Source organism: Polypterus senegalus, chromosome 8, assembly GCF_016835505.1.
Source record: "Polypterus senegalus isolate Bchr_013 chromosome 8, ASM1683550v1, whole genome shotgun sequence".
Classification (NCBI taxonomy): domain Eukaryota; kingdom Metazoa; phylum Chordata; class Cladistia; order Polypteriformes; family Polypteridae; genus Polypterus; species Polypterus senegalus.
In genome coordinates this window covers 143062978-143090674 of record NC_053161.1, presented here as the reverse complement: position 1 = coordinate 143090674, position 27697 = coordinate 143062978, and the positions used below count along the sequence as shown (strand labels likewise).

The window sequence follows — 27697 nt, the reverse complement described above, 5'->3', positions numbered from 1 at the left end:
GTAATGAGTGTAACAGAACAAGATGCAGAGGACAGAATGATATGGAAGAAGATGATCCGCTGTGGTGACCCCTAACAGGAGCAGCCGAAGGAAGAAGAAATAATTCAAACATGGACTACTGAGAGCTCTCTAACGAATTTTGATTTTATGGCTGACTTTATCAGTGCCAGGTACTAAAGGAGCTCAGATTCTTTTTAACATCCTGAAGCACTGCTGAGCTGTGACCTCTCATACGTGTATGTGATCAGGAAAAGAAGGCAAAAATATATAATTTTAGCTTAAAGTCTAACTCTATGGTTAAATTGTTCCAATGGCTCCACACTTGAGCTTAATTTAGGAGAGTTGTGACAGAAAATTGTTTTTTATTATTTTTCAAAATTTAAGGCAAATTAGTTTGATTAGAAGGAAACCAATAGTTATTTATAATAGTGGGTTAAAGTAACTGAGAACGCTTAAGTTGTCATTGTTTCAATAAGCAGTAATAGTATTGACATATATACAGAGTCTGATGTCATTGTCCAGTGCCATGATAAACAAGGATGTATTAAAATGAAGAATTTCTTTTTTTTTTATTTTATTGATTTCATTTAAATCAAATAATATTCCATATGAACAAATCAAGTTTTACAAAATGGGTTTGAAACATATCAAACCACCTCTAAGAAAGAGAGCTAGGCCAGCAGAGTAAAACTTTAAGCTAGTAAAAATAAGTAAATAGATAAATTAATAAATGAAAAAAGATAAATGGAGAAAAAAGAAGGAAGTGTTTCATTTTAATAGAAAAGTTATAGTTGTGTTCAGAAATGTAAGAGAAGGTGGTCTCAAATGATATTTCAGCTGAGAATAAGAGTAAAAGTTGTGGGCTTTAGTTGCACTGGAGTGTAAACCAAGTAATAACCTAGAAGGCCAAAGTATAATTTGGAAAATAGATTTTGTGACAAATTATTAAAAAAGAATAAAGTAATGACTGCGGTGGGCTGGCACCCTGCCCGGGGTTTGTTTCCTGCCTTGCGCCCTGTGTTGGCTGGGATTGGCTCCAGCAGACCCCCGTGACAATGTAGATAGGATATAGTGGGTTGGATAATGGATTGCTGGATGGATAAGTGAATGAACCCAGCTGCTATACCACATGTGTCCACCTGAAGCTAAGCATGTTTGGGCCCGGTCAGTACTTCAATGGGAGACCATTTAGGTAAAGCTTGACTTTCTGCTGGAAATGGTGATGGTGAGACCACTGAGAATGCTTACTTTGTGGCCTGTGTGTGGATCCTAATGCCCCAGTACAGTGATGGGGAAACTGTGTTGTAAAAATTGTCACCATCCTTCGGACAAGATATAAAGACGAGGTCCTGACTTGCTGTAGTCATTAAAAATCACAGGGCATCCTATAAAAAGAGTATCCCAATGTTCTTTCTAAGTTGTCTAAGACATGGCTACTTAGTCATCCCATGTTCCTTATTGGCTAATTATCTCTTTTACCCCTTCACCACCTAATAGCTGCTGTGTGGTGAACGTACTGGTGCAAAACAGCTGTCGTTGCATTATCCAGTTGGATTGGTGGATGTTGAAGTGGCTACCCACACTCTATGTAAACTTTGTGCAATGAGAACAGTGCATTATAAATGTAAAGAATTATTATTACATTTTAGATCAAATGAATCCCTTTTTTCTTTCCTACAGCCAATTGAGCTTCTGTCCACCAGCTGCCACCCAGCTCAATAGGGAACTGGCCAGAAGAGTCTTTGAGGCCCAGAGTCATGATAACTTTTCGGTTACCCGTTAACTTTTCTAAATGTCAGTGATGCCCTTGAGTAACTTCTCCTCGTGGCACCACGTGCTTCAGCCAGTTCCCTGTTCCATAAAGTTGTATATTGGCAGACCTAGATTGGTTGTCCTACTCAGTTTATTTACAAGGTTATTATACCCTACAATCTAGTGGCTTAGAAAACTGAGCAAAGCACTAATAAAGCCTCCGATTATCAGTTCTGGATTGTGACCATTCATACCTGTACATAATATGGGAAAAGAAGGCAAACGTGTACTTTATTTGAACCTCTAACAGCATACAGTTAAGTTGTCCAGTGTACATGACAAAACTACTACTGATAAGTTTGTAATGGAGATCACAGTCATTAAAGAAGGGAAAATGTAGCCCTGACAAGTTGTTTGTCCAGAAGTGACTATTCAAAGGTGGCTCAGCCTAACAGCAGGTAACATTTCCACCTTACAGCATTTGGGGGGTGGGTTGGGGCAGTGACTTTTATAATGATATGTTTAGAAACCAGGCTTAATCTTCTTTAAGTGCAGACGTGTACATATTGTACATATGTGTGTACATGTATGTGAATATGTGCATTTATATAATTTATAGTAAATGAACTAAAGTAATAATAATAAGTATACTACATTTTATTTCTATAACACGTTTCCCATGCTTAAGTAAAGATTTGGGTCACCTCCCAGATTCTTTCTTATTGCTAGGAGTTGCAAACAAGAAAAGCATGTAACCAACAGTCAGTTGCCTTCTGATCATCTTCCCCGTGAACATTTTGGTCACCTCTTGTACTCTGTGCTGTAATCTCTCAGCTTCTCTGACAGGCAGAGTGTCCAGCCTACTTCCAGTTTGCTAGACTGCCCCCGAAATGATAGGAGTGCCTTTTGTTCTAGAGTCAATTTAGAGAGAAATCCTTTATGTGAGTTAGGGACAACTTTGAGAAGAGTGTGTCTTGGAAAATGAGAGAATGTGATCAGGAAATGCAAAAAAAGTATACTAGCAGGAATCAAACGACCAAATCCAAAATGCATGAACAAGTAACAAAGACCTAAAACATAGCATTTAAAAGTCCTAACATTAAAGTCTTCTTGAAAGCACATTTACCATTCACTGATTTAACAATGAATGGTAGAATAAAGTAGGATATCCAGTGCAAGGGTTCCAGAACCATGATGTCTCCATCTTATATAAAGAGGACATGATGGTAATATGCCTCCCAAAGCTTTTGTGTGTTACTGAACAGGCAACAGTCATAACAGCTACAGTATAAACAAAACTGCATGTTGATAGTCATGAAAATGAACACGGAACGGCACCACGTCAAAACCCTTTGAACAATATAGCTACGTGAAGATGTCATCAAATATAAAGTTCAATAATAAAGTTCACATAAAATAAAATTACAAAAGGTTCAAGTAACAAGCAAGATGTGCAAGAATTGTAATATTGCAATAATATCATTGCGATGGAGAGTGCAGGCAGACATGTGGCTCTTCTAGTCTAAGGATTTGCTTCTTTCTCCTAAAGCTACCCCAGAGGTCAGATGAGGCTTTATTATGGAAAAAAAATAGCTTCTTGATAAGCTAGATTTGATATTGTAACAGGGTATTGTTTGTATGCATTAGAAAAAAGCAAAGCATCCGATTATTCTATTAAGGTGCAAGGCACTGGAGCTCCAACTTTTTAATGCTTTTCTTATTTTCATAGCCCTCCTAATTAAATGAATTAAAATATTTATGGATGAGTTTTGATAAAGATGAGGTAACCCTTTACTAAACTTTTACATCTGTTCAGCAAAATTAAAAAGGACAAAGCCCTGAGTTTTGCATTTTTTTGAATAAATTAATGTCAAAATCTTTAAAGATATTTTAACAAAAAATAAGTAATAGATAATAATTCAAAGACACAAGAATTACAAAAAAGCTGAAAAAAGGTGTATAGTGGTAAGAGAGCAGTCCCAGTGAGGCATTATGCAGGCATATTGCTGTTGGTATAAAGGAGCCCCCATTGTATTTCTTGACACACTTCTACTGAATAATTCATTGGCTAAAAGTCCTCAGTGTTGATGTGTCAAAGTGAGGCTGTGACGCTTTGTTCCTAATGGCATTCAGTTTTGTTTTAATTCTTGCCCTCACTATGACCTCCAGGGAGCCCGGCATTGAACTTGCTCACTTAATCATCTTGTTGATTCGGTGGGCCTCTCTTGAAGTGATGTTACCAGCCCAGCCCACCACACCTTAGAAAATCGCAGTGGCCATCACAGAGTTACAAAAGATGTGAAGGATGTCACTATTTAAATTAAAGTGCAGTTTGTCATTGATGTGCATGTATGTATGTATGTATATATAAATATAAGCTTCACACACACACACATTTAGCGTCTTTTTTCTAAAGTCACACACACACATTTAAATATGTATATGTATGTACAGTATGTGTGTGTGTATGTGTATATATATAGTATATATACAGTGTGTATATATATATATGTGTGTGTGTGTATGTATATATATATATATATCATATATATATATATATTTTTTCCCTGTTTCTGTACAAAGCAAAAATGTAAAACTATTGAGAATGTTCCAACATTTTGGTGCAACATCGCATTTTTTTAGATTTGAATGGGTGATTTGCATAAAATAATAACTCCATTCCTATCAAAACAGCCTGGTTTCATACCTAGAATTAAAAAAAACTGAAATTTGGGCAGAGTTGTAGATATTACATATTGCAATAATTTTTTGTAGTCAAGCAACCTACTTTCAGACTTTACTTACACACGTATTTTACTGGTATACCATGAAGGAAATAATAAATGGACTTTCTTATTACTGTAATTTGTAAGAATTTTTGCCTTAAGGGTGATTGAAAGAATGAAAGCTGTCTAAATACATGAATTTATCCCAAATTGTAGCAATTGATTTTTTTTATTGCTTCTTAAGCTGCCGTCACATTACATAACTTCATGACTGCTGATCTTATCACTTAAGGATGTCAAATTAGAAACTAAGAATCACAGAGAATGGCAGACTACACAGTTCCATGACGACTTTCCAGGGCAGTTTCACATTTCCAAAGTGTCGCAAGCTCACCCCATTCCTAACAGCCAGTAATGTGCTGCCTGACCATGCCAGTGCTATATGAATGGTTTCCAGGTACGGCATTTTCAGCCACAATATCTGCCCTTTCCTCTTTTATTTTTTTATTCTTTCCTGGGTATATAAAGCACAAGATAATCAGACAGACAAGACCTTCTTGTGTTTGCAAGGTCCAAAACACCCGCTTGTGCTGCCTTAACCACCTCTGTAGTGCTTTATCGCTGACTGGGTGACATACCAGGATGTGATGCAGCTACTGAGGACAGAATTTACTGTGAACCTGTAACAGTTTGTGAGAACAGTTGTGGAAATGCAAACTGTCCTCAGATGTAGACGTAAAGGCAGTGGTGAGCCTATTTGACAAGATGTGAAATATGTTGTGTTGTCAGTTCATCAATGATGGTCACTGGAAGAAACTTAAAGTTGCTCATCCTCTCAACCTCATTGTTTTCACTGTAGACTTCAGTGTGATCTGCCTTCTGATTCCTTAAATTTATGACCAGCTCCTTGGTTTTGCTGACATTAAGAATCAGGTTGTTGTCATAAGCCCGTTAAGTTACCAGGTTGACCTTTCCTCTGTAAGCTGTTTCATTTTTGTTGGTGATCAGGGCTATGATGTTGGTATAATCAGAAAATGTAGTAATGGAGTTGAAGCCATGTCTGTCCACACAGTCATAGGTGAATAAGGAATACAGGAGGAAACTCCGCAAACTCCCCTGTGAACTGTCTGTGTTGAGGGTTCAGCACAAATGATGTGAAGCTACCAATCCTTACATGCTGAGGTCTGATGGTTAGATAGCCAAAAATCCAGGTGCAGATGATGAGACAATATCCTAAATTGATGAGTTTGGTAGTCATATTTGCTGGTCCAACAGTATTACGGTACATTCTGAGCTGTAGTTTCTAAACAGGACTCTGGCATAGCAGTTTTTATTTTCCTGATGTGCCGCTATGGTATGAAATGCAAGGCATATGGCATCCTCTGTGGAAAATGCAGCACATAGCAAAGGAAACTGCTGATTTGATCAGATGAGGCAGTGTAGCATGGGAAGAGATTCTTTGTTCCAAATGTTGCGGTCGGAAATTGGGATGTTAGGCCAAATTCATACCATCTTATTGATTTTGCACTTTTTGCCACTGGTGCTGAGCAACATATCTGCATGTTATGCAATGTGACTTTGTTTATTACAGTAGCTTGCTGCCTATCATATGATGAACTGTGATCAAGTCATTGGCAGTCAGCAGAGTTCCTTGTGTGCAGTTTTTCATTAATACTTTCCCAGTTAAAGTGAATTAACTTGATATGCAATGCTGGATGACACATAAGAAAGAATGCTTACCTGAAGCAAATCAAAGAAGTGCAAAATTACACATTCTGCTCCCATCTCTCAGTACATATACACGTCATCTTTATCCTTCGGCAGAACAATGGGGTACAAAGGAGCCCTTTTCTCTCTGAAGCCATGGATTTTGTGCTGGAATATGTCTAATGCAATTTCAACAGCCAGCAATCACAGACTGACATACTGTGCAGTGTGTAGAAGCATAGGCACAAAGGTTGCATCCTTACCCAGCCCTGTCACAAACTGTGTTTTTAAACTGTTCTGCCTTATCAGAATGGATGGCACCAGGAGAAAGACAAAAAGGCATAAAGTAGAGTCATGCGAGGATCACTAACTGCAGTCAATTCTGTCTTTCATCAAACAAAGGAGGTAAATACGATGAAGAAACAGTCACCAGAATAATGCAGTTTTCACCCAGTCTTGGATACTACGTAATTTATGTGCCGACCTTTCTATATGGTCGTGCCAATGACGTTGCATGCCGTGCAGTCCTGAAGAATTCCTGGACACATCATCATGACAACCACCAATGCTAATACCACAAAATCCTAACACTCACAAAATAGCAAAATTTGCGTTGTGGCATAAATTAAACTAATAAACTTTCTTTGACATCTTCGATTGTAAAATAAATTCTTTGGGTGTCAAAACCCCATAAAAATATGTAGATTGTTCCAATCACTTCAAGGTGGAACTGTGACAGTCCGGGTAGACTCCGCCATCCCTGGTTGCTTCCAGTAGCCTCTTGAACCCAGTACCAAAGATAATGTACCCGAGGATGACCCAGAAAAATCGAGACACACACATTCAGAAAGAGGTTAGTGCAAATGATTCACTGTTTTTGTTAATAACCAAATAGAAGTGTCCAAAGTGCAGTGCAAAAAGATCTTCAAATAAATAAACAAACCATAAAATCGGTGACATTCTGTGAGTTAAAATTCAATAAAAAAATCCAAAGATAAAACCGGAATAAATACAACACAGTTGTTGGGTCATTACTCTTCTCCTTAAAGTTGATGATTTGAATATATTCAAACAGAATCCTAAGCATATATGAAAATAAGTATTATATCCTAATGCACACTAGTGTAGTATGGGTTAAATCATAAAAACCTGCATCTGCCTATTTTATTATTTTAATCTTAAACCACCAATATCTTGCTGCTATGCTTAAAAACTTTAGTCAAGGACACTCTGTACTTTGAGAGGGCTAAAGCAGACCATTGTTTTAGACATGCAGCTGCTTAAAACTTCAACCTTGAGCAATGCTTGGACGTCAAGTAACTTTCATTTGAACAGCACAGTATCTCATATTTGGGTCCTCCTGGTTTCAACTTAAGTTGAGTCCTTGATCAATTAATAAGTTTCGGACACCTGCACAGGGTATGAAGTAATGATGGCAGTTTCAGTCAAGTGATGGACGTTTAGGAAATGATGGGAAGAACTAGAAGGAGGAGAGTATTTTGCATAAGTGATAAGAATTGTAATAAATGTAAGCTTGCTGAATTTTCTGATTTATCATATAATTTGAATTAAGACTGTGTATGCATCATGCAATAAAGCTTGATTCTACTGCCTTCCTGAGCCTCCATGTGCCTTCTTTGAGCAGCTTGTTTCTGCCACAACAAGACCAGCACCACTTCCTCTCTCCTGTCACCCCAGCTTACTCAAATGGCTTGCTCAGCCGGTGGTCCTCCCTTCCAACACTCGTCTTGGCTGCCACCTTCGGCATCTGCCAGACCGTTCAGAGCCAGCTATCCTCCGGTCTTCCCTCATTCTCTTCTGGCATCCTTTAGATCCCTAAGGAGGACTCCACCACAATCATGCCTGGTCCTCCATTAAATCAATGGGTAACAATCAACCCCCTAGTGCACCAGTCGTTCACTCTTCCATGGAGCTACTGGCCACTCTGCCCCTTCTCTCTCTAGCTGGCTCAGGCATCTGATTCTGCACTCACTCATGGTTCTCTCATTCCATCTCTTCCTTTGTTGTTTCCTTCACAGGCCTTGGTTCTCTTTTAAAAACCTGTGGGAAGCAGGTGCAGCAATCATGGCTTCAGTCCTAATGAAGGAATGGGTCAATCTCACACGTGCGCAAGGAGATGTTGGGTCGCCCAACTCCATAAATGCCTCTGGAGCTACTCTCCCACAGTACCTATGCCCCATCTGAAAACACAAACGCATTAGCTTTTAATTTCAATTGCATATGCCACAGTCATGAGAAAAGTATCCTACTGAAACCAATTATGATATAAACTACCAACAGTTTGTCAACCATGTTGAGATTGTCAGCTGCTTATCATCTGATATTCTCCCAGCAGTCTTCTGTTGCTGAATGAGCACAAGAGTGATAGCCTGGGTTTTAAGTATTGTGACACAGATATGTGCCTTTCAGATAACCAGATTCAAAAGAATTATTATGATCTCTGCTTTACATTTTGTTAATTTAAATGGCTTAGCCAGAACACTGTCCCAATCTTTATCAATCTTGATCTTAAGTCATACTAATATCACTGATCAATCAGTTAAAAATACATCCTTTTGTTTGGACTTGTTCATGTTATATTTGAACTTGCATGTACCCGTTATGATGATTTTTATTGCGAGTCTTAGCAACTGTAAAAGAAGAGTACTATATAAATCAGACATTGGAATATAGGAACTATTTGTCATTTTAGTTGCTTTTCCTTCTACTTCATTACATTAATTCTGTCAAAATGGTCAAGCAAGTAGCATTGCTGCTTCACAGCACATGGACTCCAGGTTACCATTCGACTCAGAGAAAGTCACCAAAAAATCCAGAACTGTTCATCATACACATTGTAGTGTTAAACCTGCTAGACATTATATAATGTAGATATTAACCAATGCAATTTACTTTTTTTACTTGTTTTTGTTTTATTCCTTTATGCAAATAATTCTGGTACAGTCTGAACGTATCAAAAGTTTACAGAAAAACGTGTATACAAAGACTTCAATTGGCTATGCCATTGCAGTATGAGCTTTCTTCAGTAGCCATTCAGTTCTGCATTCTTGAACCAACTTAAATTTGTAAAAATGCCATAGAAAAAAAAAACTGTTAGGAAAAATTGTGTCTTGGGTCAAAGTGCCTTTTAACCACCCACAAGGCATTCCAAGCCCTTTGACACACCCTCGCTTCAACTCTCTTTAAATTGGCACCGGAATAACAAACCAAACTTGTAATGTAACTTTCAGTGAGTCAACCCTCAGTCAGAATGGGAAGGAAGTGCTTGTGTCAGAATAGCTTTTCCCTTTAACTATCAAAAATATCAGTACATCAAGGAGGACTGAATGCATTGTGATTTGCAGGAGAAAAAAAAGTTCACACCCAGAAAAAAAAGTTGGTGAGAAAATGGAAAATTGAGGAAATAAATGAGCAAGAGCCTGTACATTTTAATAATGTAATCTTTACTTTTTAAGGATAAAGTATTACTGCTGGCTTCAAGAGTCCTTAATTTCAAAATTTTTAGGGGCTACAGGGAAGAGGAATGTCTGAATACATTTTCTGATGCTGTTATGGCTTTCTTGTAACACTCAGTTTGATTTAATTCAGTTTATTCTTCACTTCCTCTAAAAATCCCAACATGTTAGGCATTGATAAGCCTCTCTAGAGGCATATCTAGCCTTCGTAAAAAAGATGAATATACAGTATGTATATGTATGTATGTATGTATATCTTGGTGTCTTTGAATTCAGCCCTCTATAGGTTGATAATTTTCATTTCTATCAAACGATGTGGCATCCTTTCATTCCTAACACATTACCCAGTGTTAGTATAGACATCCAGCATGATTTTTTTTTTTTGGATGCGTTTTCAAAGTGTTCCTTTAATTTTTTTGAGCAGTTTTTATGTAAATAATGTGTGTGTGTAAATATATTTTTTTAATAAGAAACAAGTTAATGAAAGCTATTGTGCCTACTTGTTAAGTGTGGGTCACAGCTGGAATGTTAATGATAAATATGGTGCTAAGTTGAGACTTTATTTTCTTAACATCTGATCAAACATTCCTTGAGCCAGATCTTCTACCATGATATTTTGATGCTTTACAGCAAAGCACATTTCACAGATTGCTAAAGTAAATTACTTAATGAACTTTGCATTTGCAATTATAATTCTTCATACAGCTAGTTGGAGAAAATCTGAATTCCTTCTTGTTTTAGTGTTTCCTTGTGCAGTTTTTTTAAATCTTCAAATACACAAGCCATACTCTCAGGCTTTAGAAGCCTGTAAATTTACTTTATTTAGTACTCAGTCCTTTACTTCTGACCACAGTATTGACTTTTTAGACTGTTAGTTATTTTCCTATGAGGGAAGTAGTTTCTCCTGGTTATAAATATGATGTGCTTGCATGGACCTTCGGATGAGGAGAGGAGCACCTTGTGTTTTACACAAAAAACTTGTGAACTAATAAAAGTGTTCTGCAAATTCCAGTTTCTCTTTAATTTCAGTCCATGGCTTCAAAAAGCAAAGCTCTTAGCCACAGATTATTATACTCTGGCCAATACTACCTTAATACTTTCAGGGTTTTAAAATGTGCTTTGTTTTTTTGTTTTTGTCCCACTTGTAAGATCTTCTTATTATATTAGGTGATTTTAATGTTCATGTAGATACCTTTAGTTGCACACTTGCCGGTGAGCTTATAAAGTTCACATTTCTAAATAGTGTGACCATAAGAATGGATCACTGAGCCCCTGACCCAATCGGCCCTGACACAATTCCTATTTCAAACAAAAGTTCTTTTATTGATAACACACTATCTTCTCCAGTAGGCACAGCCACAATAACACAAATACAAAAAATTCACAGCTCTTTTCCCTCTCCTTCTACTCAGGTGAGTATTGTCCACTTCCTCCCGACTCTGACTTCCTGATCAAGGTGAGGCAACAACTTTAAAGTTGGACCTTGGAGTACTTCTGGTGCAATAGCGTTGCATGGCAGAAGCACGTCCTGGTTATGTGGAAGCTCACTAAAACAAGGAGGTCTTCTGCTAACAGCACCCTCTGGCGGCACCCAGAGACTCCAACAGGGCTGCTCTTCTGAACTACAGGTTTCATGCAACCATGCTGATGTCCAGGACCACTGCCATGTATCATACTGGGGGGTTGCTTTGTCCTTGATAGACAAACTCCTCCAGTCCATCCCATAGTCATTGTCCTTGACTGTGATTAGAAACAGACATCATCTCGACTGGTATGTACCTCCATCCATGCCTTCCTTCCATTATGGCCTGGGTAAGGTGGTATTCTTCATCCCAGTTGAGATGCTTATCTATTCATTATATCATGCTCATTTCACATGTGAATAGTGCCGCAAGTAAGTAGGGACATACAAAGACCCTTATAATAACTGGTGGCATCGTTGTTACTTAAACTCAGACTATAGTTTGGTGCAGTTAAATGTTTAATTTACTCCATTGTTAGCTACCAGCTAAAACTTTATAACCTTCTGTAACATGAACATCATTTATGCTGCTCTTTCCTTGTGTGTCATATTCACTTCCCTGCCTGGCATTACCATTAGAATAAAAAAGAATAATAGACTTCCTCTTGTACCATATTTTTATTGAACTGGGTTAACAGGTTGACCCCAGAGATGATACCTACTGTCAGTATTTGACATTGTTCACTGAACTCAAATCTGCAAGTAGAGGAAGACGGAGCTAACTCTACATTTGCAGGCTTTTAAGTATCATCAGCAATTCTGCCCTGCTAGTGTGAAAAAGGCTAGCCCCGGTTATTATTGTGCGTTTATGAATACTAATAACTACAAACCCTACCCATTTATTTTGCATGATTATTTAATTGATCTAGCCTAATGAACTGGCAACCTTGGTTTCCTCGTGTTTTCTTCAGAGAGCACGTAAAGCCTGTAGTCCGCATTCAGCTTAACTCCAGTCCTGCTATATTTTACACTACTGCAGCCTTTTCTTGTGGCTGGGGTCACTGAGGCAGAGCTTACTCCAGTCATTTCCAGGATGATCTCTTCTGCTGGCTACGTCTATGATGCAACTTGTATGTCCAACTGTCGTTGATATGTTTATTACTACTGGTCAAGTTCCCACTTTCTTTCAGGTCATTGCTATAAAGGCAATTCTATAAAACTCCAATCTTAATCCTGCAGTATTGTTTATTATTGTCCTGCTTTTAATCTTCCCTTCATATATAAAGTGCTTGAGAAGGTTGTTGCTCTGCATCTGCCATCCTGATTAGATATTATTGAGTTGTGCAAAGTTCTAAATTCTTGTTTCCAAGTATGTCATAGTACCAACATTAAATAATACTATTAACTATTAAATGCTGCTTTTGATTCTCTGAATCGTGACATTTTAGTTGATTTGATATTTTAAAGATGTTGGAGTGTCCAGTATTGCTTTGGATTGGTTGTCTGGTTTCCTCACTGGATGCAGAATAGTATGTTGTCCTCGGGGAAACACAAATCAGATCTCAACCTTGTCTCCTGCGGAGATCCATTCAGGTCAGTACTTGGGCAAGTCTTGCATTGATCTATTTTTATCCCATGGGAAAAATCCTACGTCAGCATTATATGTCCTTTCATTGCAATGCTGAAGACACACAAATTTATCTTCAGACTTCTTCCAGCACTAACATTACACTTCCTCAAGGTATTTAATGTTTTTGCGGCATCCAGACCTAGCTGAGTGTCAATTACTTTTTGATGAACAGCAGCATATCTGAAGTAATTCTTGTGGGTATTCCCAATTACTTTTTTAACTTCAGTGGTTACAAAACTTGGGATCAAAACTGACCTTACACTTTCCCTTCATACTTATTAAGACCTTTGGACATGTAATGAGTACAAATAAACCACATCTGTCAATCACTCCTCATAAGCACTGTGTCATGGGCTTGGCTAAAGGCTCGTGCTGCCAATTCTATCCTTTGAATGCTCCATGCACAATTTTGCAAATATTCTGGAAATGTCCTCCAGTAATTGACTTTTGATTTGCAGTTTCTAAATACATGGATATCTATGCTATTTTCTGTGAGTCTTATAAAAAAAGGAACAGAACAACATATTACAAAAAGTTAGGTTTAGGGTAGGGGATATCAGCCCGAAGACCATATCAAAAACGCATGGGTACACATACTCCAATTATAAAATTCTTTAGGGTCACAGATGGGAAATCCATGTTTAATTGACTTAGGTATGATTAAAAAGGTAAACTGGAAAGGAAAAAGAGACTCCTTGTGGAATTGACTCCTGGTGAATAAATGTGTTCAGAGACCCCATTGGTCTTCAATGATCTAAGCCTTTCCTCTTTAATATATGAACAAAAGAGAGACATCCCTGTGTCAGCAAGGATAACATTACTTGTGGATTGGGACCTTCGCCACACTAAAGATGGAGACAGAAAAGACAACAGTGACCGTGCAACACAAACACCATCATTTCCTAATGTACTCTTAAACCTGACTTTGTAAGGAACTTGTCTGACTCAAGTATGTGACAATGGTCATCGTAGACATAGTTATTGCAAAGTTAGCTTTAGCCACTCGTTGGAAGTCAAAATATGCATTTTCCTTTACTGTCTTGAAGACGTGCCATTTCCTAATCTAATCCATCTTGAAGTCTCTGGTTACAATCAATGTTGTCACTAGGATCCAGTGTTGCAAAAGCCCAAGTTTTGGTGTGGCTGATTTGGACTCTGGTGAGTGGTGGTTAACACTGCATACATTTAGGGTCCTGCTTTTTGTGTTTGTGAGTTAGGAGAGGGTTTGTTCTTCCCTGGTTTTGATTCACAATCTTTAATCTCAACGTGTAGCTATCCTCTTTTATAGGGCTATGTAGAATGGGGCAAGATGGGTTGAGGGAGGGCACCAGCTGTGATAATTCTTATTGTGTGTTAATATTATTACTGTTGGGATTCTTTGATGTAAATTACAGTGGAACCTCGGGTCACAATCGTAATTCGTTCCAAAACTCTGGTCACAACCCGATTTGGTCGTGACCTGAAGTAATGTCCCCCATAGGATTATATGTAAATATATATTTTTAAAAGATTTGTAAGCACAAAAATAGTTAATTATACTATAGAATGCACAGTGTAATAGTAAACTAAATGTAAAAATATTGAAAAACACTGAGAAAACCTTGAACAGAGAAAACTAATATTGCAAGAGTTCACGCTATAGCCTTATGAGCCACTGTCTGTAAACACTTTTTTTAATGAGTTTTAAGTACATGGAAAAAAAATGAACATTTGAAAAATCTGTAATTTATACAAAAACTAACCATAAACAACCAAGAAAACTAAACTTGCATGAGTTGAGTTCTCGCATGAAAGAAGTGAGGAGATTACAGTTTTGAGGTAAACTCTGTGAAGATGCGGGTTCACTGCATGCTCCCATCTCGTTTCTGAGAGCCCTTAAACCCGTCACCGTCGGTAATGTTACCGATGATCACGACAGTGAGGCACTACAATGGAGCAATCGGATGGTGCAAAAAGTGCCAAGTGCTTTTATTAAAATCAACAAAACAACAATCAAAAACAAAGTCCAAATTAAAGTGCATTGCTTTCAGAATCCTTCAATAAATAAATAATCCCATAAAAACAGAAGTGAAGTGGAGGTTAAAATCTAATAGAAAAAAGTCATTAAATACAACGAGATTAAAACAATGCTTGAAGCATCTCTTCTGATTACAAGTGCAAATCCTTAGCCTCAGAGCCACCACCACTCCCCGCAAACTTAATGCAAAGTAATAATAGTAAAGACAATACAAAGTAATAATAATAATGCAAAGTATCATGACAATGTCAATTTACATAGTTAATAATGGATGCCATCACTATCGACAACATAACTGATAATGTAGAAAAGCTCCACAGAACTGAAGTAATCACAGAAAACACCCATCCAGCATGGCACTGCTGGTAGTTTACTATCAAAGCAGTTTAAGAAAGAAACAATGCTTTAAAAAGAACACCTTCAAAATGTCTATAACATAAATAAAACAGTTCCTTTAAGTACAAAAACAAAAATCCGTTACAGTCATTGAGTAACATGTCTAGCGTCCTTTACTCTCTGTTTTACATGTTTTCACGGTTTTGTGAGGATCTCTCACATCTAAAACCTCTACTTATTTTCCACAAATACACTCGTACGGGATAGTTTAAAAACAAACAAAAAAAAAACCTGAGTGCCATTATGAACAATGCTGCCCATCCTCTCTGACACACTGACACTGAGGACTTGCAGACAATGAATTATTCAGCAGAAGTGTGTCAAGAAACAGTAATGGGGCTCCATTATACCAACAGAAATACAACTGCACAATGCCACAATAGGACTGACTGCCAAGTCAGAAGTTTTCTTTCTTTTTAATGTTTTTCTTTGTTCAGACCAAAGTGTGTGTGCATGTTTATTTATTTACAGTATGTACTTACTTACTTTATCTTCCTATTTATGTATTTATTTATTTAAAGAGCCTCTGTAAAAAGCCAAATTCCCCACAGGGACAAATACAGATCTATCTATTTATATTCTAATCTTTCAGCATCTTTATTATTTATTAATGGTACCTTGTCATATATCAAATTTATTATTATTATTATTGTTGTTATCATCAAATTAGTTGCTTTAAATTTTGCTTCAATCTACCTTTTGTTTATTATGAAAATCATGCTGTAAAATACAGATCTGCTAAAGCAGTTCTGTTTGTTTATCTGTTTACCCCACCATTCTTTTTATTTTCTTAAACTTTGAATACAAACTTCAAACTTAGAGCATCAGGCTGAGACTCTGTAAAATGGACTGTCTGTCTGTCTGTTCCCTACACAATCCTACAGACTTTGACCGATCTGGACCAAATCGTGCCTAGTTGTTCCCTTGGACCATATGGACAAGGCAGACTACTGTACTTTGCATACCATTGCCACATACTGGCCCAGAGCAAGTGAAACATCTAAACAGACTGAAGCCAAGCTAGCAGACAAAATGACATGTGCTTAACATTACTTACCTGGGCACGTGCTGCTTCTGTCTACTGTAATATAAAAAGGAGTATCGTACGCTTTTGCCAGGGGGGTGTTGGGTGAGCCATGGTTGAAAGTGGAAGTGCAGTGCCACACAAAGGAGAATCAAAGGCTTGTTGTTTAACTTCTGCTTTATTGGCTTTTATTTGTAATTTAAGCACTACAAGCAATCTACCTTAAACTAAGAGGCTGTGTCAGACATGACAATTTCATTTACAGTGCAGCAAGGAATTATCGCAATCCTGGAATACAATCAGACCCAAAAAGAGCAAATTCTTGACTCATGGGAGCAGAGACATTGATGGAAAGGCAGTGTGGATGACGGATGGGACAGCTTAGCAATAACAACAAGGTCAACATTTAAAAAAAAAACAAAAACACACTTAACCCATTCTACAAATATACACGAGCAATGTTGGGTACTTTGACTAGTGTGCTATAAAAGCCATGCAGAGAAGTGCAACCACATGTATCCATTGGGCTAAAGGTTACACCTTAGCTGCCCTGAAAGCTTTCATTTCTAATCTATTTAGTTAGCCAATAAAAGGTGTCATTTCACCCTACTTTCTCCTTTATCAATCTATGGCTAACACGGTACAACATTCTACTCCATTGGACTTAAAGACATGACTACCTTTAACAAGCTAATGATGCTTAGCATCACTTTTAGCTCTAAAAAGAAAAGGCAGAGACTTAATATAGACATTCATATTCTTAAAGGCATTGATTTAGTTGATCCAGCACAAATCTTTCAGTTAAATATTGTTCCACATATATCAAGGAAAGTCTATTCAAGGTAGAGAACCCTTTTTAACATTAAGGGGTGTCTCAATCCTGAAGAAACTACCAAGTGGTGTAGGTGAAGGTGAGACATGGCAGTCTGTTGTAAATGGTCTGGAAAGACATAGGGACATTTGATCAAATACACAACATGGTGGACTCTTCATTTGTTAAACTTATTTTGAACTTTATGAAGGGTTCTACTCTATATAAAATACATGACTGATAGAGGAATGCATGGAGATGCAATAGCTTAGTAAGTTTCAAACCTCCAATGTTTTCAGGTCTTTTGTAATATGAAAGCCAGATCTTTATCTGAGTACTCCCAAACTCATGTGAGGATGGACAACATTGGACCTGTCTCAATATGCCATGAAGGATAATATTGGAGCCAGTATGATTTGTACAAAATAAAAATTAAAAAGGAAGAAAGGTTAAGTAGGAAGTAATAATGACAGTTTGACATGGCAGACTGTTTGACAGTGGGGCATCTTGGGAAAAGCCTCTGTTTTATCTGCACTTAAAAGCTGCTCATCTCGCTGTTAATGACAATAATCAGGTCTCCAGAGGTCACTGACCTGCTCATAATATCAGCCTGAGCTCATTATCGTAAGCTCATGATTGTAGCAAAGAATATCCATTTATTCATGTGCCACTTTCTCTTGCGTGTTGGGGATTCAGATCAAGGTCTAGGAAGCTCCTATTTTGAGTAATCTCAATATAATAAAAAAGGGAACATTTTTCAAAACTTTTTGAAAAAAAAATTGAACTAGCTGGGTTTGGAAAGAAAAGTGGCATAAAAATGTACTTTTTCATATACAATTTATTCTGTGACCAGATGGCAGGAATTCCTAGTGTGGGACTATGAAGGGGATTTTCCTGACTCAATACAATGTCTGTGCCTCAGTCCCCTTCATAATAAATACAGATTTTTACACAAAGAACAGGTACAGGTTTCCCCATAAATGACCAATGCAACAATAGACGATAGCATTCCATCCATTTTGTCAATCCACTCATTCTAATCCAGCGTCGCAGAGAGCCAAAGCCTATCTTAGCAGCATAGCACAGTATTCCACTAGTTCAGCACGGTGCACACTTGTGGACGTTGACGGTTAAGCGACCAGCATGTGATGTTGGAGGAGGCGAGAATACAGGGAGATGTGAGATGTTCCATCTGGTGGTGTTTAGCATTACACCACTTTTCCAGTCTTTTGTTACCCCTGTCGCAACTTTTTTAAAGTGTGATGCTGGCATCAAATTCAAAGGAGAATATATTTTCATAAAACAGTAAGATTTCTCATTTTCAACATTTGATATGGTGTCTTTGTTCTGTTTTCAGTTAACTATGGGTTTAAATTATTTGTAAATCATTGCATTCAGTTTCTATTTGTATTTTACACAGTGCTTCAACTTTTTTGGAAATGGGGTTGCATTTACCTAAGGGAATGAATGTCTTCTTAATCTATTTGGTGTTATTTTTAATTAGCATTTGTTTACTATGAAGGGCAATAAAGTTGATTACCAATTGCAGGTGAGGTTGAGTCTTAAATGTGGAATTATTTTGGGTCTAAGCATGGCTGATCATTTGAGAGCCATGGGCTTAGGCGTTGCTAATTTGTGTGGCTGGGGTAGAATTGATGGTCATGGCATGTTTTAGTTATTGCTATAGCTTTGTCTTTGCACTGTTTGGACTTGAAGTACTAGGATACAACTAGTAGTTCCTCCTACAAGGAAGTACACTAAGTCTCCAAACAGAGATTATTTGTTGATATTCATATGCCAACTGAGGACTCGCTTGTTGTCCTCAGCTTTTTATTGCTTGTCCCTTGATTTTGAAATCTGTCCCCCAGTTTACTTTGATAGCAATGATGCCTCTATACTATAGATAACCTAGGACTGAGGTTGTTTAAAATATTTTAAAGCATTTAAAGTAAGTTAAAGTATTCTGAGGTAGACTGTTTAAAATGTGCTATATATGAAAATGTTGTTTCATGTACATACTACATGTTTCTAAGATATGGGCAGCATGCGCAAATAAAATTGAGCTGCTTTTTCTTGTTGTTCTTCTTCTCTCAGTTCTATATGGGGTGAATGTGCTTGATTAACCTTCTCCATACAGTCTGGTCCTTCTTGCCAGTCATGCCATTTTCTTTCACATGTTCTTTTCTTTATCCATCCACCTCTGCTTTGCCCTCCCTTGTTTTCTCTTCCCCTGTATTTCCTCTCCCATCACTCTTTTGCCCACATGTTCATTGTCTCTCCTTATCACATGTCCATACACATTCAAGTTCTTTCCTATACTTTCTTTTATTGTACTTCAAAGTGTCTTATTCTTATTCTGGCCTTTTGTCTATCTCCACACGTCCATCTCGATATTCTCATTTCTGCCACATCTAACTTCTTGTCCTGTTGTGCTCCCTTGACTGCCCATGTCTCTGCTCCATACATCATTGCTGGTCTTTCAATTGCCTTAAAAACCTTACCTTTAACCTTCCCTCTAATTCTTCGATCACGCAATACTCATGATACCTTCTTCTAATTGTTCCATCCACACTGCAACTACTAAGCTAGAGGCTGTTATTTATAGTACTTGCAAGAGGACACATGGTCCTCCCAACTTCAGTGTCCAAGGCTGGTCGTCTGTTTTCAGCACTTTGTGCCTCAGCTCAATAATATAAGGCAGGGATAAAAACAGTAAGATTAACAGACACAAACAAGTGGAGAAATTTGTAGTAACAGTGATTTCTAGGAAAACATCCTCTGCAGAACAACTCCTTCAATTAGACTGGACAAAAAATCAACTGGAATTGTGTTTAATAGCCTAATTTAAGGTCCATACAAGCTAGTGTGCTCGAACACGACTCCCCATTGCCTGTTCTCTCTTGGCTTATTTTGTTTTTGAAATATCCTGAAATTATACTATTATCTTATATTTTTATATATTGTATTTCTCATATTTGCTGGGCAAACTGTTTTGTGATGCTGGACATAATGAAAAGCAATATATAAATAAAATCTTTGACTGAAGCATTTCTGTTCGCCTGCCTTCTGAACCCGGGGCAGTTTCTGTTGTACTCTTCTTGTACACCTCCTTGTTGATCGGGCTAAATGAGAGATGTTGAGAAGAGTTACATTTGAATGAGCAGAACCCATTGACAAGCAGCCACTCTGGCTCTAGGGTGGACTGCTACTGAAGAAATTAGACAGCTAGATGAAATTTCAGTGCTCTTTCTATCTCCCACTGTGTGACCTGCCAATGTGCTCACTATACAAATAGGCCATACAATGCCTGCAGTGTACCAGGGAAGGTGCAAACACTGGAAGGCGCTCACTGCATGTGATAAAAGAGCTGTTTAGCAAAAGAGGAGCCATGCTGGAATATCATCAATCCTCCTGAGGATTGATTCAGAAGAGGATGAGTAAGAAATAGTTAAATTAAAATATTCACATATTAATGAGAATCCACTCATGCTCTAGCAATTGGCCCAGCAGTTTAACTAAACTGGACCGTAAAGCAAACAGTTGAGGGATCACATCACACAACTCACTGCCAGACCATTTGTGACTCAACTCGCTTGAAACAGCTGCACGTAAAATGGTTTAAAAGCATTAGGACTAATGAAACATTTTTTTTAAGCTCTGTATGAGCTGTTTACCAATCCCACAAGTTCAACAGGTAATACTCACTACTCAACTGTTAATACTCACTAAAATGTGAGAGATGCCCCAGAAGGTAGTAACACAATTACTAGATGTAATTTACAGAGAAACCACCTTTTCTCCAATCCCATGGTTTCCAAAATTATCATTCAGATGGATCCCTCCAGTCCATACCAGAGAATTCTGCATAGTAAAACTTTGTCAGTGTGCTTTCAAGGACTCTGTTCAGTCTACTGTCATGTGCAGATAATACAATTAAAGTGAAATTAGTAAAAAAAAAAAACAGCAAGCCGCGATAAAAAAAAAAAAACTTAATATTGCAGTAATAAAGTCCTTAAATAATTTATAACACAACTGCACACACCCACATGATTTGAAAGTTTCATCATTCCTCATCAATTTGAAGCACACTGTTTCAAGTGGGAATCAGCACTTTATTCTTATAAGGGGACTGCGTCCATCATGTGTAAAACATTGGAACTATATAAGGAAGGGCAGAGCAGCCTGTTCTTTGTCAGGAGACTGCGCTCAGTCAATGTAAGTAGTGACATCCTTCACATCTTCTAGGACTCTGATGGCCAGTGTGATTGTCTAAACTGTGATGTGCGGGGTTGGTAACATCACTTGGAGAGGCCCACCAAATTCACAAGTAATTAAAAAAGGAAGGCTCAGTTACAGGACACACTCTGGACCCCAAGGATGTACTGTAGTAGCGAAGGAGACAATTAAAACAAAACTGAGTGCCATTATGAACAGTGCTGAACAGCTTCTCTCTGACACAGTAACACAGAGGACTTTCAGCAAAAGAATTATTCATCAGAAGTATGTGAAGAAACAACACTGGGGTTCCTTTATACCAAAAGCAATACACCTGCATAATGCCTCCCCGGGACTATCAAGTGTGACCTTTTCATTCTTTTTAAATGTTCTGTATTTTTTTAACCATTCTGGTATTTGTGTGCATATACTTATTTATCTGTTTATGTATTTATTTATTTATTTAAAGAGCTTCTGTAAAAAGCCAAAAAATGCTGGGGACAAATAAATGGCTGTCTGTCCATTTATCTATGATATACCAATCATACCAGTCTTATGTGATGCAGTGATTGGCACAGCCTTGGGGACCAGGGTTTCATTCCTATCCTGCCCGCTGTCTTTGTGGAGTTGTGCATCTTGTCCCAGTGTGCATCTGTGCTTTCTCCTGGAATCCTGGTTTCCTCTAACATTCTACAGGCCTTTGGCACTTGCTGATTTGTATATATTATGATTGATGTGATTTTAATTGGAAAGAAATGTAAGACGAAAAAAGTGAAGGGCATATCATTTGGATAATATCCACAGAAAGAAAAAAAACCTAATATGACCATGACCTTACGAGAAAATAAGAAAACATTAATATGCCATAAAAATAAAATCAAGCTCTGTTTACAGCCTGGGTTGGCTTAAATTAGAACTGGTTCAGAACAAAAAAACTACTTGTTTGCTCCAGGAATAAACTCGAGCACCTCTACCATTTGCGATTTTTGAGTGCTTGACCTTTTGGCTTTGTTCAAACATCCAGTAATCGAGGGTGGTAGACCCATCTTAGAAAATTCTTAGATCAGAATTCAAGAGCTAGTATTCTGTGGTATAGTGGCTGCCAGATCAGGGCCACCTCTGTCTCACACCATTTACCTCACCTGTGCTTCTATTGATTTTTGTAAGCTCCCTTGGATAACGGCAACCTTTAATAGTTGCCCTTAGGTTTTGTTCACTGCTGATATCCATCAGATTCATGGGGTAGCCTATTCATGTGACACCATTTAATTGGTATGATTTTTCTTTGCCACATGCTTACATAGAACATAGCTGACTAGAGAGCTATGCAGAGCAGATCGACAAGTGGGTCATTAAATGTGTATGTAGGTGATGTCCTTTCAGAGTTTAAGACATGTAACTCCAGCTAACAATCAGAAAGCAGGTCTTGTGGGTGTCAGTGAAGCCCGGAGGAGTTTTCCTTGAAACCAGTTACAAATAAGAAAGCCCAAATAACTCTCCAGCAGTAGTATGGCTAGGCAGTCACCATACCCCTAAGGTTGTCTGTTTTTGCCAGTAGGACTCTAAAGATTTCCAGCCTAAGAAGGTAAATTACTATTGTGTTATACTGTATGTGCTTTTTTCCCCAGATATTTAGAAAACTCTTAGCCTCGTTCAGCAATTTTACATAGTGTTATAAATTCCTCAACGTGATTTTTGGACAAGCCTGGACAAAAGCAACATGGCATTTAATTAACTTTCTTTTGTTTGGCAAATGCTTGGCTTGCTCTTGGCTCTGTGCTGATTAGTTTCCCATACTTAAGTATTCCAGGCCCACTGCTGTGCAGCTGATCGCAACAAACAAAAATTTGAAATGGCTTAAGTGGCTTGACAGTCCCTGTTAAACGTAGCTTCCTTCTTCAGAAAAATACCGTTTTGCACTAGACCTGGCTTATTGTTTGTCACTTTGCATAATATTATTTGGTAATTTGCTGTGTGATAGAGCTCACTGTGAAATTTACTATATAAGACTAATTAGTTAAGCCAGTTCTGATAGCCTGCCTTCATTCTCAATCCAGGACAGTCTCATCCTAAAGGTCTAGTTGCACAGCCCATATGTTCTGAAGAGTAGATGGAATTAATGGAAACCAAACAAACTAACATGTGTCACAAACCTAACCAAGTTCATTACCAAGAAAACCAACTGATCATTCACCAGATCACAAAGTATAAACCTAAATCATAGCTGAAGTTCGTTCCTAAATGTCTATAGCCAGAAAGTACACAAAAAAGCAAAAAGCACATGTATTTCAGATTTGCTACCCAAATTTCGGATAACCCAACATTTTCAGGGTGATCTTTTATGTCGTTGTGCCAAGCGTTGTGCTAATTAGATAGCAACGCTCACAAACTTCACCACAAGCTGGCGACACCTGCAAAAAACAAAGTTGGTTAAGCTTAAGGGTGACTCATGTACTCGAGGACATCAGTGGAAAGTAAGGGGAAGTGCATGTAGGACTGAAGCCAGGAAACGCGTCTTTACACAGATAGTTTTGGGACTCTAGAACAAACTACCGAGACATGTAGTTGAAGCAGACACCTTGACATCCTTTAAGAAGAATCTGGATGAGACATTGGGACAGATTAGCTATTAGCTAAACAAATGGGCTTGATGGACTAAATGGTTTCATCGTATGTCTCAAATCTCTTATGATCTCATAGCATCAAACAAAAAGCAGAAATAATTTAAAGCCACTGGAAAATGACTTTAAATTAAAAAATTCAGTGACCATAAACATCACAGTAATTTAATTTTATTATACATAATCTATTTAGGAAAAGAATTAAAATAAGGAATCAAGATCATAACACTATGTAAATCACCTTTTTTCCATAAAGGATGACTAGACATTCAGTGTGTGCAACTTGGCTATTTCTGCTGTTCACTGAAGTCCCCACAAACTTGTGCAATTCCAAACTAAACTCTTGTGCAACTGCCCATGCTTACAAGATTCAGTTTTTCTTTTATTTATTTCTTTGCCATATATAATTTCCTTTATTATTAATTTGTAATTTTTCGCATACTCCAACTTACTCTCCAGAGGCACATGGAGTTTTGAGGTCAGAGTGCAGGGTCAACTATTATGTCCTGGAGCAATTGCACGTTAAGGTCTTTGCTCAAGGGCACAATGGATTGAAATTCCTTCTGTCACTGCCAGGGTTCAAACCAGCAACCTTTGTGTTACCAGTCCAGATTGTATCACCTGACCAGATAATCCACCCTGGCTTCCCTTTATGTGTTATTTTCTCCTGCTCCTTAGTAAACGTAGAGAACTAGTAATCATGTAGCGGACAATTGATTACAGGAACATAGAAATTAAAATCAGTGCTCTAGCATTGTGCCTATTGACCCTTTGTAACAGCCCTTATTGTCTTGGCTCATCATTAAACAGATAACTAATTTTTTGAGTTGGGCTGCGTGTAAAAACAAAATATATAAGTAAAATCTAAGTGACAGAAATCCAGACAAGATGCAAAAATCATAGTCAAAAATCAGGCAATAAGTCAAAACCAGGCAAAACATTAATATCAAAAGCAAAGAGAAAGTTTGTTTTAAAGTTTAAAGGATTTATCCACAGATCAAATAAAGCTTGGTGCAAACACTGATCATTATCCCAGCGTGTTGATGAACTCGAGACCACGGCCCTAGAAACATAGGATGTGATCCTAATGATGGTTACACATCTTCTTCTTTCGGCTGCTCTCATTAGGAGTTGCCACAGCGGATCATCTAATGATTGTTACGAATAATAGCGTCTAATAGAGAAAAACGCCATAAGACCCTAAAATTCAGCCCTGATCATGACACTTAACACCTATTATTTTTGGCCTGTTTTTGCAGTTTGTACTGCACATTCTTCACTTCTCTTTGCTTTTGATCTCTTCCTTTTTTGACTTTGGTTTTTAATTTTGACCTTATTTAGAATATTTTTATATTCACCTGACTATGTCACGGCTTTCCTTTTTTTGCATGTTCTTACCCTGATCTGCACCGATTTTGGCTCGTGCACTTAGTTAGACACAACCTGTTCCACTTTGTTGGCTTGTTTAGAGGATCATTTTCACTGAGGCCAGCTTAGTAGTATTTTTATCTGGTTGTGTGGTGTTAAGGGTCCACAGCTCACTGAGCACAGGCCATTTTTAATAAATAATCGATGTGCTCGCGGCTTAGCGAGGGGATGTTGGGCCATAGTGGGCCGCGGGACGATCCGTAGGGTGTGGGCGTTTCTCACCTAGTGCACAGGTGAGGAACTGCCCACATTCATGATTGTCCCGTGGCTAATGCTGCAGCTGCTGTGGCCCTCGTCATTTTAAAAAGAAGCGCGAGTCGGTTTTAGCGAGGTGTAAAAACGATCGGAGAGAAAAAAGAAAGGAAAAGAAGACGGAGGTTGTAGGGAGTGAGCGAGTGTGGAAGCAGGCGGTGCCGGAGAGAGACAGACACGCGGTGCGTGCATGTGGTGAGCGCGCGATCGATCGCTCGTGGGCAGCTGTATGGAAGCTGGGTGTTAGGCCAACACCTAGATGTTTGAGTTGAGGTTGCTCCCGCTGAGTGAGCAGGTAGCGGGAGTGCCTAGAGGAAAGCGACTGGCCGCATGAAGGCCATGGAAAGGCAGCGGAAGTCGGGAGACTTGGTGGTGGGAATCCCCAACGTGAGCGACCTGGCCGTTGTGGGAAACCAAGTTCTCCGGGACTGGAATGAGTGCCATACCGGAGCCAGGGATCGGGAGGTCTCCAGTCTCATGCGTGTGTTTCAGGAGGGCAGCTGCAGAGAGCGTCTTGCCTGCTGCTTGGCCCAAACGGGATTAGCAGGTGAGACGCTAACAGAAGAGCACCGGATTTGTTTGTTGTTTTAAAACTGCTTCCAAGAGAAGATTTTAACCTCCGATTTTAAGGATTGTTTTTTTCTATATATTAGTTTTACTCCCACGTTCTTTTTATGGATTATTTATTTAATGAAGAACTGTGAAGAACTGCACTATTTATGAACACTTGTTTTTGTTGGTTTTAAATAAAAGCACTACTCATTTTTGCACCACCCCTTGCTCAAATGTTTATTTGCCTCCACTGACTAGCTCACTCGGTAACATTATCGACGGTGTTGGGTTCAAGGGTTCCCAAAATCAGATGGGAGTGTGGAGCCTGAACCCACATCGTCACAGGTTGTAGTTGTCTATTTTTTAATGGACAGACATTAGTTGGATTTTTGAGTGGATTCAGTTGAGTCACAATAAGACTAGTCACAGTTTAGGTTGTATGTGACCAGATGGATTTTAAGAATGTAGTTCAGGCACATTACTGGGTGGATTTAGTCATGTTCCTGTTAGCATGCAACTTTATAGTGCTTTAGCTTCAGGCTAGATGCCAGTTAAGCATGTTTCAGAAGAATTTCATTTATGACAGGCAGCAATTTAATATGTTTTTTTAACTGGACTTGCATGCCTTACTAGTCAAAGTTTTGTTGTTTTTCTCCCAACTGTCAATTTAATTACATTCCCAAAGAGCTCCAGGTTAGTCACAATGCTTTCTTTTGCAAATCTAAGGTGAAGTGGACACTTAATTGACTGTATACAGTTTATTCACATACATCAGTGGATAAAGTTTTAGAGTACAGTGGAACCTCGTTCCAAAACTATGGTCGTAACCTGAAGTAATGTCCCCCATAGGTTTGGTATGTAAATACAATTAATCCATTCCGGACCGTAAATATATATATTTTTTAAGATTTTTAAGCACAAAAATAGTTAATTATACCATAGAATGCACAGTGTAATAGTAAACTAAATGTAAAAACATTGAATAACACAGAGAAAACTAGCATTGCACGAGTTCACAATATAGCCTTATGAACCACTCTCTGTAAACACTTTTTTTTAATGAGTTTTAAGCACAGGGGAAAAAATTAACATTTGAAAAATACGTAATTTATACAAAAACTAACCATAAACAACCAAGAAAAGTAACATTGCATGAGTCAAGTTCTGGCATGAAGGAAGTGAGGAGGAACTGGGTGGAGAGGAGATTACAATTTCGAGGTAAAGTCCCTCTGCGTGATGCATGACTGACCGAGAACAATGTACTGTACAGGGAGAGACTGAACACGTACTTAAATCACCTGCACATATGAATCAGAAGGGAAACGAAATAGAGCACAAAGAGTTCACAGCGAATGCACAGTGAGAGACTGAACACGTGTGGAAATCATCGGCGCGTATGAACTGGCTGTTCATCACCTGTGTGTGTGGTCGTGAACAGATGCAAAAGTTTGGTGAACTTTTTGGTCGTAACCCAATTTGTACGTGGTCTGAGACGTTTGTGACCCAAGGTTCCACTGTATTTGAATTTCCAGGCTGGATGACAGGATACACTCTAATCACTTCAAAGAATAAATGTCAGTTAGGACAGGTTCCTGATTCAATGCAGTTTAGGTACTGTATAGGGATGT

At 38.3% G+C, this 27697-nt stretch overlaps 1 protein-coding gene across 1 annotated transcript in view; it reads left to right on the top strand.

Moving 5' to 3' along the window:
- Positions 1–27697, top strand: part of si:dkey-97m3.1 (fatty acyl-CoA reductase 1) — a 295625-nt gene that overhangs the window by 111582 nt on the left and 156346 nt on the right. The gene's annotated exons all lie outside the window — the stretch shown is intronic.